An 8,065-nucleotide genomic window follows, 5' to 3' on the forward strand; every position below is an offset into this window, starting at 1 on the left:
CAGAGTGAAAATTGGATTATTTCCATAGCTATGCCAATATGTGGTTCCCAGCTTGTGCCACCATAACAAGGCAGCTCTCTAATTATTATGCTGTGTTTCCCAGTTTTAGAAACACCCTACGCGTTGCCCTAATCTGTTGCCTGGACATTCGACCAGGCTCAGGAGTGAAAGTGTACCATGTAAAATTAAGGCCTAATTTGGCAATTTACAAAGTATTGGATCACAATTGCAGAGGCTCTGATGTGAAATAATAAAAGAAACTGCTGAGAAGTGACCCCATTTTGGAAACTGCACCCCTCAATGCATTTATTAAGGGGTGCAGTGAGCATTTTCACCCCACAGGCCTTTTCCATAAATGAATGCGCTGCAGAAGGTGCAAAGTAAAAATGTACATTTTTCCCTAGATATGACTGTGACACAATCCTTTCTGCACAGGCCGGTGTCGCACTAATAAATGGTCCTTACTTATCCCCTTTTTGGTCCACACTCGGCATCTTTGCAGTTTGAGGAATTTTGCTGGGAAGTGTTGTCCTGGTATAATACGGGCACCCTCACTTCCAGCAGATATGATTGTGCCCTCCCCCTCCTGGTTCCCTAATTTTAGGGGCCTTGATAATTCACCACTTGAAACAGAAGAAATGTTCCCCTCGGGTCGGCACAACTGCATATTTTTTCTTTCCTGACTTATTGGAGCCTTAACTAATTTTATTTTTTCATAGACGTAGTGGTATGAGGGCTGTTTTTTTTTGCGGAATGAGCTGTCGTTTTTATTGATACCATTTTGGGGCACATACGACTTTTTGATCAATTGTTATCCTTTTTTTTTTGGGAGGCAAGGTGACCAAAAAACAGCAATTCTGGCATATGTTTTTAGTTCTTTTTATACAGCGTTCACCACGCGTTATAAATGACATGTTACCTTTATTCTGCGGGTCAGTCCGATTCCGGTGATACCTAATTTATAGGACTTTCTTATGTTTTACAACTTTTTGCACAATAAAATAACTTTTGTAAAGAGGATGGAATTTTTCTGTCGCCAAGTTGTTAGAGCCATAATTTTTTCGTAGACGGAGCTGTATGAGGGCTTGTTTTTAGCGAGACGAGTTATAGTTTTTATAGGTTCCATTTTTGGGTACATGCGACTTTTTGATCACCTTTTATTTCAATTTTTGGAAGACAAAGTGACCAAAAAATAGCAATTATGTCAGTATTTTTTAGGGATTTTTTTACGCCGTTTACTGTGCGGAATAAATAACATAATATTTTTATAGTTAAATATGTATGGCTTTATTATTTTTTTCAATAATAAATGACTTATAAGTTAAAAAGGGCGTTTTGTGTTTTGTTTTATTTTATTACTTGAAACTTTTATCGTATTTTTTACAACTTTTATTTTTACGCTTTTTTTTTACACTATGCTTTAGTCCCACTAGAGGACTTGAAGGTCCAACTGTTTGTTTGATGTTCTAATACATTGCACTACCTATGTAGTGCAATGTATTAGAACTGTCAGTTGTTCACTGACAGCAAGCCGATCAGGCTCCGCCTCCGGACGGGGCCAAATCAGCTTCCGTAATGGCAGATAGGAAGCCATTGTTAGGCCTCCTGTTGCCATGGGAGCAGTCTGCCGATTTCATACAAAGGGCTCTGGCTTTGGATAAGGTTGCGCCCCTTATCCTCTGGGTCACATCACCACGCTACTGAAACACGGGTAAGCACACTATGGAGGTTTTGTCGGGTCTTACATACATTTATTACATTGGTTATGCTTATTGTGTGTAAGCTCCCAATGCAGAAATTTCTCCTTTTTTAGACAGGGAGGAAACGAGAACTCCCTACCAACTACGAAACAAACTAAACAGCCGCAAATAAATAAAAAAGAGCTCACGGTTATTAATTTATCTAAAAGAGAACTTTCTGACATTGAGACCTCCATTCTCACTAGAGGCTTATCTTTTGTACCAACAACAGGATTCGACATATTTAATTGGGTGAAAGACATCAATCTGTTTACAAGAAAATTAAAATGGCACAAATTATTCAGTTTAAAAGATAAAAAAGAATGTTCCGAGTTGGGAATTACACTCGAAGAATTACCGCACGCAAGAGACCTAGCAAATTTATTGGCCTCAAATGACAAACAAAGAGGGACAGGTCCATTCACGAATTGCAAACTTAAAAGTCAGAAAATGCCCCCAATAGGAGAGACGTCAGTTATTGACGTATTCCAGGATCTGGTCATTAATGACCTAATGAAGATCAATATACATAAAAAGTTCACTAATCTAACCAGAAATGACAATAACGCATTGATTGCTCTAGCAAGGGATGATAATATAGTGATCAAGTCATCAGACAAGGGGGGCAACGTGGTAATACTGGATAAAAATAAATGTATCGAAATGTGCCATAGTATCTTGAATGATCCCATCAGTTACGAGATCTTAACAGAAGACCCCACATCCAAATTTAAAAGAGACCTTTTCAAAATATTAAACGAAGCAATGAAGAACAATCTCATCAGTGAGCATGAATTCAAATTCATGATGATTGAAAAACCCAGGACCCCCACATTCTATGCTCTCCCCAAGATACATAAGGGTACTAATCCCCTGAAGGGGCGCCCTATAGTCTCCGGTATCTTGGGTCTGACACAGAATGTGGGGGTCTATTTAGATAGGGTTCTAAGAGGATTTGTAGAAACACTACCCTCCTATACAAGGGATACAATGGATTTGCTCTCTAAAATTGATGGTTTACCAATTGAGTCTGGTACTGCTTTATGCAGTATAGATGTGGAAGCCCTATACTCATCCATTCCTCACGAAATGGGACTTAGGGCTGTACATCACTTTTTAGACACCAGAGGAATACACCATAGGGACTATAACGCGCTCACCTTGAAATTATTGGAGTTTGTTCTAACAAAAAATTATTTTTTATTTAATGGACGAATGTACCACCAACTCAGGGGCACTGCCATGGGCAATTCATGTGCTCCTACATATGCCAATTTGTTCCTGGGTTGGTGGGAAGAAACCATTATATTCACTGATGAACGTTGTTTACAGAATCTTCCAATTTCAATGTGGGCGCGTTACATAGACGACATTTTTGTCTTGTTGACCGGCCCCCTTGACATATTCAGAGAATTTGTTCAGTCCATAAATCAGAACAACATAGGAATGAAATTTACTTTTGAAACTGATCAGAATTCCTTACCCTTTTTGGATGTACATATTTTCATAGATGGCGGTGGCAAAATAAAAACTTCGATTTATAGGAAACCCACAGCCACTAATAGCCTCTTGCGGTGGGAGAGTTACCATCCCCTACCGCTTAAAAAAGGCATACCCAAGGGCCAATATCTTCGTCTTAGAAGAAATTGTTCTGACCCGCATGATTTTGAAGTAAAGGCTAGGGACCTAAAGGCTAGATTTATTGAGAGAGGCTACCCATCTAGAATTTTGAAAGAATCATTCCAACATGCATATTCATTAAAAAGGGAGGAATTACTTATACCTAAAAAGAAAGAAACTACACAACAACCTATACGATTAATAGGTACATTTGATATGGCAAATTACACGATCAGGAGTATATTAGATAAACATTGGAGAATTCTCCAGATGGATACAGATCTTAGGGGGATAGTAACACCTAGAGCACAAGTTACATACCGAAAAGGTAGAAGTATCGGGGACCAACTAATGCATAGCCATTTAGAAACCACAAAAAAAGAAGGATGCTGGCTAGATCGTAAAATAAATGGATCCTTTAGATGTGGGCACTGTAGAGCGTGTACATTTATACTAATTACTAAAATGTTTAACAGTGCACACACAGGAATTCACTACCCGATTAAAAGTTTTTCAAATTGCAGCTCTAATAATGTGGTATATAAAATCACCTGCCCATGCCCCTTAGACTATATTGGAGAAACAACAAGAGAATTCAGAAAGAGAATTTTAGAACATATAGGTGATGTGCGTCATAAAAGAGACAAACCTGTTTCCCGTCATGTACACTTGAAACATAAAGGAGATCCAAATTGTCTAAAATTTACAGTAATTGAACAACTGCGACCATCTATAAGGGGTGGAGATCTGGATAGAACTCTGCTACAAAGAGAATCCAAGTGGATCTTTAAATTGGGTACTATGGTACCAAATGGTCTAAATGAACAACTGGACTTTGGATGTTTCATCTAAATCCACTTTATATCTAATCTCCAATTATCAAATATTTCTTGATAGTATCTCTGAAAACATATTGAATTTTTTCGAAACTCTGAAAATAGCTTTAAAAATATTAAGCTCAGTTTGCTATTTAAATATCAAAAGAATTTTAGCCACATGACTATTCATAAATGGATTGCCCTAAATTAAACTAAGCTTTTTTAATTATGTTCAGTTATAATGCTGTGTTCCTGGTTCATTGAGTGCTGACATGTTCATGTCGACGCCACTGTCCCATGCACACGGCATTTGTTCCGTTCTGACACTTCCCTTCTCCTTATCCCCACCAATTACTCTCTGGCCACGCTCCTCATCTCTATGCATGGATATCTTCCATGTAACTTTCTCTAATACAGACCCGTGATGCCTGTACAGGCACACGGACCTGGTGTACGAGAAACACACTGAGGTACGTTACAGCCAATCATTGGCTGCCACGTCACTATAAGGGATGGACCCTTCAGCTTTCCCTGTCATACATCTCCTGCTTGCATTTGATCGCAACCAGGAGATGCAGTAACATCTCCAGTAAATTGACCTGGGTGAGTTAGCCGGAGGTATTTTGTGGCGGGTGTCCTTTGCGCGCACAGCCGTGGCATGATTTTCATGCCCGGCGTGCGTTCAGTCGCGGGGAGGATTGACCTGTCACATTAAATACACACCTCCCTTGATACGTCACAAGGGGGTGTGTTAGGTTGGGCGGGTCAGGGGAAATAATCTAGTACAAAAAGCAGGGATTCCCTCAGTACACTGACGGCACACGCCAGGGACAGGCGTTCTTTGTTTACCTCTTACCAGGAAGGATATAATCGTTGCCACTGCAAGATTGTTCTAAATTAAGGATTCCTTTGCCACTGCAAACTTGCTCCAACTGTTGAGCTTTCCCTCGTGCAAGAAATGACAGCTGAGCAGCATATTGAAAACAACTGCTTCTCTGTTTCAACATGCTCTAAATTATTGAGCACTCCTCTCCATAAAGATTGACAGCTACATTTCAAGCAGCAAGCCCTGACCTTGGACATCACTGCTTCATCGACCTATCTCCTCTGAGGAATTGCCTGGTCAGCAGGAAACGCGTAGGGAGAATTACCTGTCGTTTTCCACCATCCAAGAGAGGATATAATATATTTTGCTGGACACATTGACGTGGAGGACTACTAACCAAAAAATACGGGGTAGGAGGGCAATCGCCCCATTGTTGTTTTTTACATTTTTTCCACATGTGATCCAAAAATCAAGCACTATTCATATTAGAAAACCTTATAAAAGGCGGACTGATTCATTGCTGTCAACAGAAATCTTGACAATATTCCGAAATGATGGAAAATAACTAAATATCTGTATGCAGTATTGGCAGATAGGATCCTCATGTTATTTTACATGTTTATTCATTTATTTTTATCTATATCAGTAAAAGTTATATTTTAGTACTCCGGATCTATTCTTTCTTTATTCTGATACTACGGAGAAGTGAATTTATAATTATCCAGGTGGGGGATATACAATACCACGAAAATTCATTGCAATATGTTGCCAGGGGGCATCAGGCACAGGCAGTGGTTGGAGCAGACCAGCTGGTCTGGAGTGAGCAACTTTATTTGCTGCGCATACAGTACAGGAGGAGACAAAGTCCATGACGTCTTTGGGCAGCGTGGGCCACCAGAACTGACGGACAATTAGGTCTCGGATCTTACGGGCACCCGCGTGACCTGCCAGCTTGGCACTGTGACCCCAGTGAAGGATTCTTCCTCTGTCTGCCAGACGTACAAAAGTCCCTCCCGGCGGAATGTCTCTAACTTGCAGAGGGTTAACAGAGAAGATGCAGGAAGAGTCAATAATATTCTGTGGGGACTCCAGTGTCCTCTGTCTCAAACGACCTAGACAAGGCATCAGCCCTCACATTGTTGTCAGCAGGTCGGTAGTGGAGTTCGAACTGGAACCGGACAAAGAACAGCGACCACCTGGCTTGACGAGGATTCAGCCGTTGAGCTGTCTGAAGATAGGTCAGGTTCTTGTGGTCCGTGAAGACCAGGGTAGGATAAGCGGTGCCTTATAGTAGGTGTTTCCACTCCTGCAGGGCCAGCTTGATGGCCAGTAACTCCCAATCCCCAATCGAGTAGTTGCGCTCTGCGGTAGAAAACAGCTTATAGTAGTAGCCACATACCACAGTTTTGCTTTTCAAACCTCTCTGGAACAAAAGTGCGCGAGCACCAATGGAGGAAACATCCACCTCTAACGAAAACTGTAGGGATACATCAGGATGATGAAGAATAGAGGCTGACGTGAAGGCCTTTTTTAAGGTTTGAATGCGGCTTCTGCTTCCGGAGTCCACACCTTGGCATTCATGCCCTTTTTGGTGAGGGTAAAGATGGGAGCGGTCAATGAAGAGAAGTTGGGAATGAACAGCCGGTAGAAGTTGGCGAATCCCAGGAAGCATTGTATGGCCCTTAAGCCTTGGGGGCGTGGCCATTCCAGGACAGCCTTTACCTTCTCAGGGTCCATTTTGAGGCCCTGATCAGAGATGATATAGCCCAGGAAGGGTAGAGACTTTCTTTCAAACACGCACTTCTCCAGTTTGGCATAAAGATGATTCTCCCTTAATCAAAGCAAAACCTGGCAGACATGACTCTGATGAGTTAGAGGATCTTGGGAAAAAAATCAAAATGTCACTGAGATACACCACAATACAGACATAGAGGAGATCACGGAAATTGTAATTGACAAATTCTTGAAATTCTGTCACTCTGACGAATCCGAATTCGATTGTAGGCCCCCCGCAGGTCTAGTTTAGAAAAAAAATGTGCCCCCCGTATGCGATCAAACAGTTCAGAAATCAAAGGCAATGGGTATCTGTTCTTCACCGTGATCTGGTTGAGACCCCGGTAGTCAATGCAGGGTCGGAGGGATCCATCTTTTTTCTTGACAAAGAAAAACCCGGCTCCGGCCGGGGATGAGGATTTACGTATGAAGCCCCTCTCCAGATTCTCCTTAATGTAGGCCGACATAGACTGGGTTTCAGGTAAGGAGAGAGGGTATACTCTACCGCGAGGAGGGGACGAATCAGGAACCAAGTCAATAGGACAATCATATGCTTGATGTGGTGGCAACATCTCTGCTTCCTTCTTGTCGAAGACATCTGAGAACAGAGAGTAACAAGGAGGCTACCCTGCCAATGACTGATGCGGAGGAGACTGAGGCGGATGGATATGCCCCAGGCAGCGGTTGAGACACTTGGGACCCCACTGGAGAACTTCTCCGGAGTTCCAATCCAGGACAGGGGCGTGTAGACGGAGCCAAGGCAAACCCAGCAGCACGGGGTTGACGGCCTTGGGCAGGACAAACAGGGAGATGAGCTCAGAGTGAAGGGCTCCCACTTGAAGCCTCAACGGCTTGGTCACAGACAAAATTGGGTCAGGCAGCGGTAGTCCATCTACCGAGGCAACAATCAATGGCCTTTCCAGCAGAACAGTGGGCAAATTAAGAAGATCCACAAGGTCTTGGCAGATGAAATTGGTTGCAGAGCCAGAGTCCAGGTAGGCAGAGACCGGATGGAGCCACTCGCCAGCAACGATGGTCACAGGAATGAACAGCTTGGAAGAGAGTTCTCTATTAAACGCTGTATCGCCCAGGGTTGTCTCTCCAACCAATACTAGGCGTTGTTTTTTTTGGCTTCTGGGGACACAGACGCACGACATGGCCAGCGAGGCCGCAATATAGACAGAGTCCCGAGGTGCGCCTGCGCTGTATCTCCTGAACTGACAGTTTAAGCCGATCCACCTGCATCGGGACCTTGGGTGGAGCAGTAGAAGAAGGCAAGAGGGGTTGCT

The sequence above is a fragment of the Rhinoderma darwinii genome, chromosome 6, assembly GCF_050947455.1.
Source record: "Rhinoderma darwinii isolate aRhiDar2 chromosome 6, aRhiDar2.hap1, whole genome shotgun sequence".
NCBI lineage: Eukaryota > Metazoa > Chordata > Amphibia > Anura > Rhinodermatidae > Rhinoderma > Rhinoderma darwinii.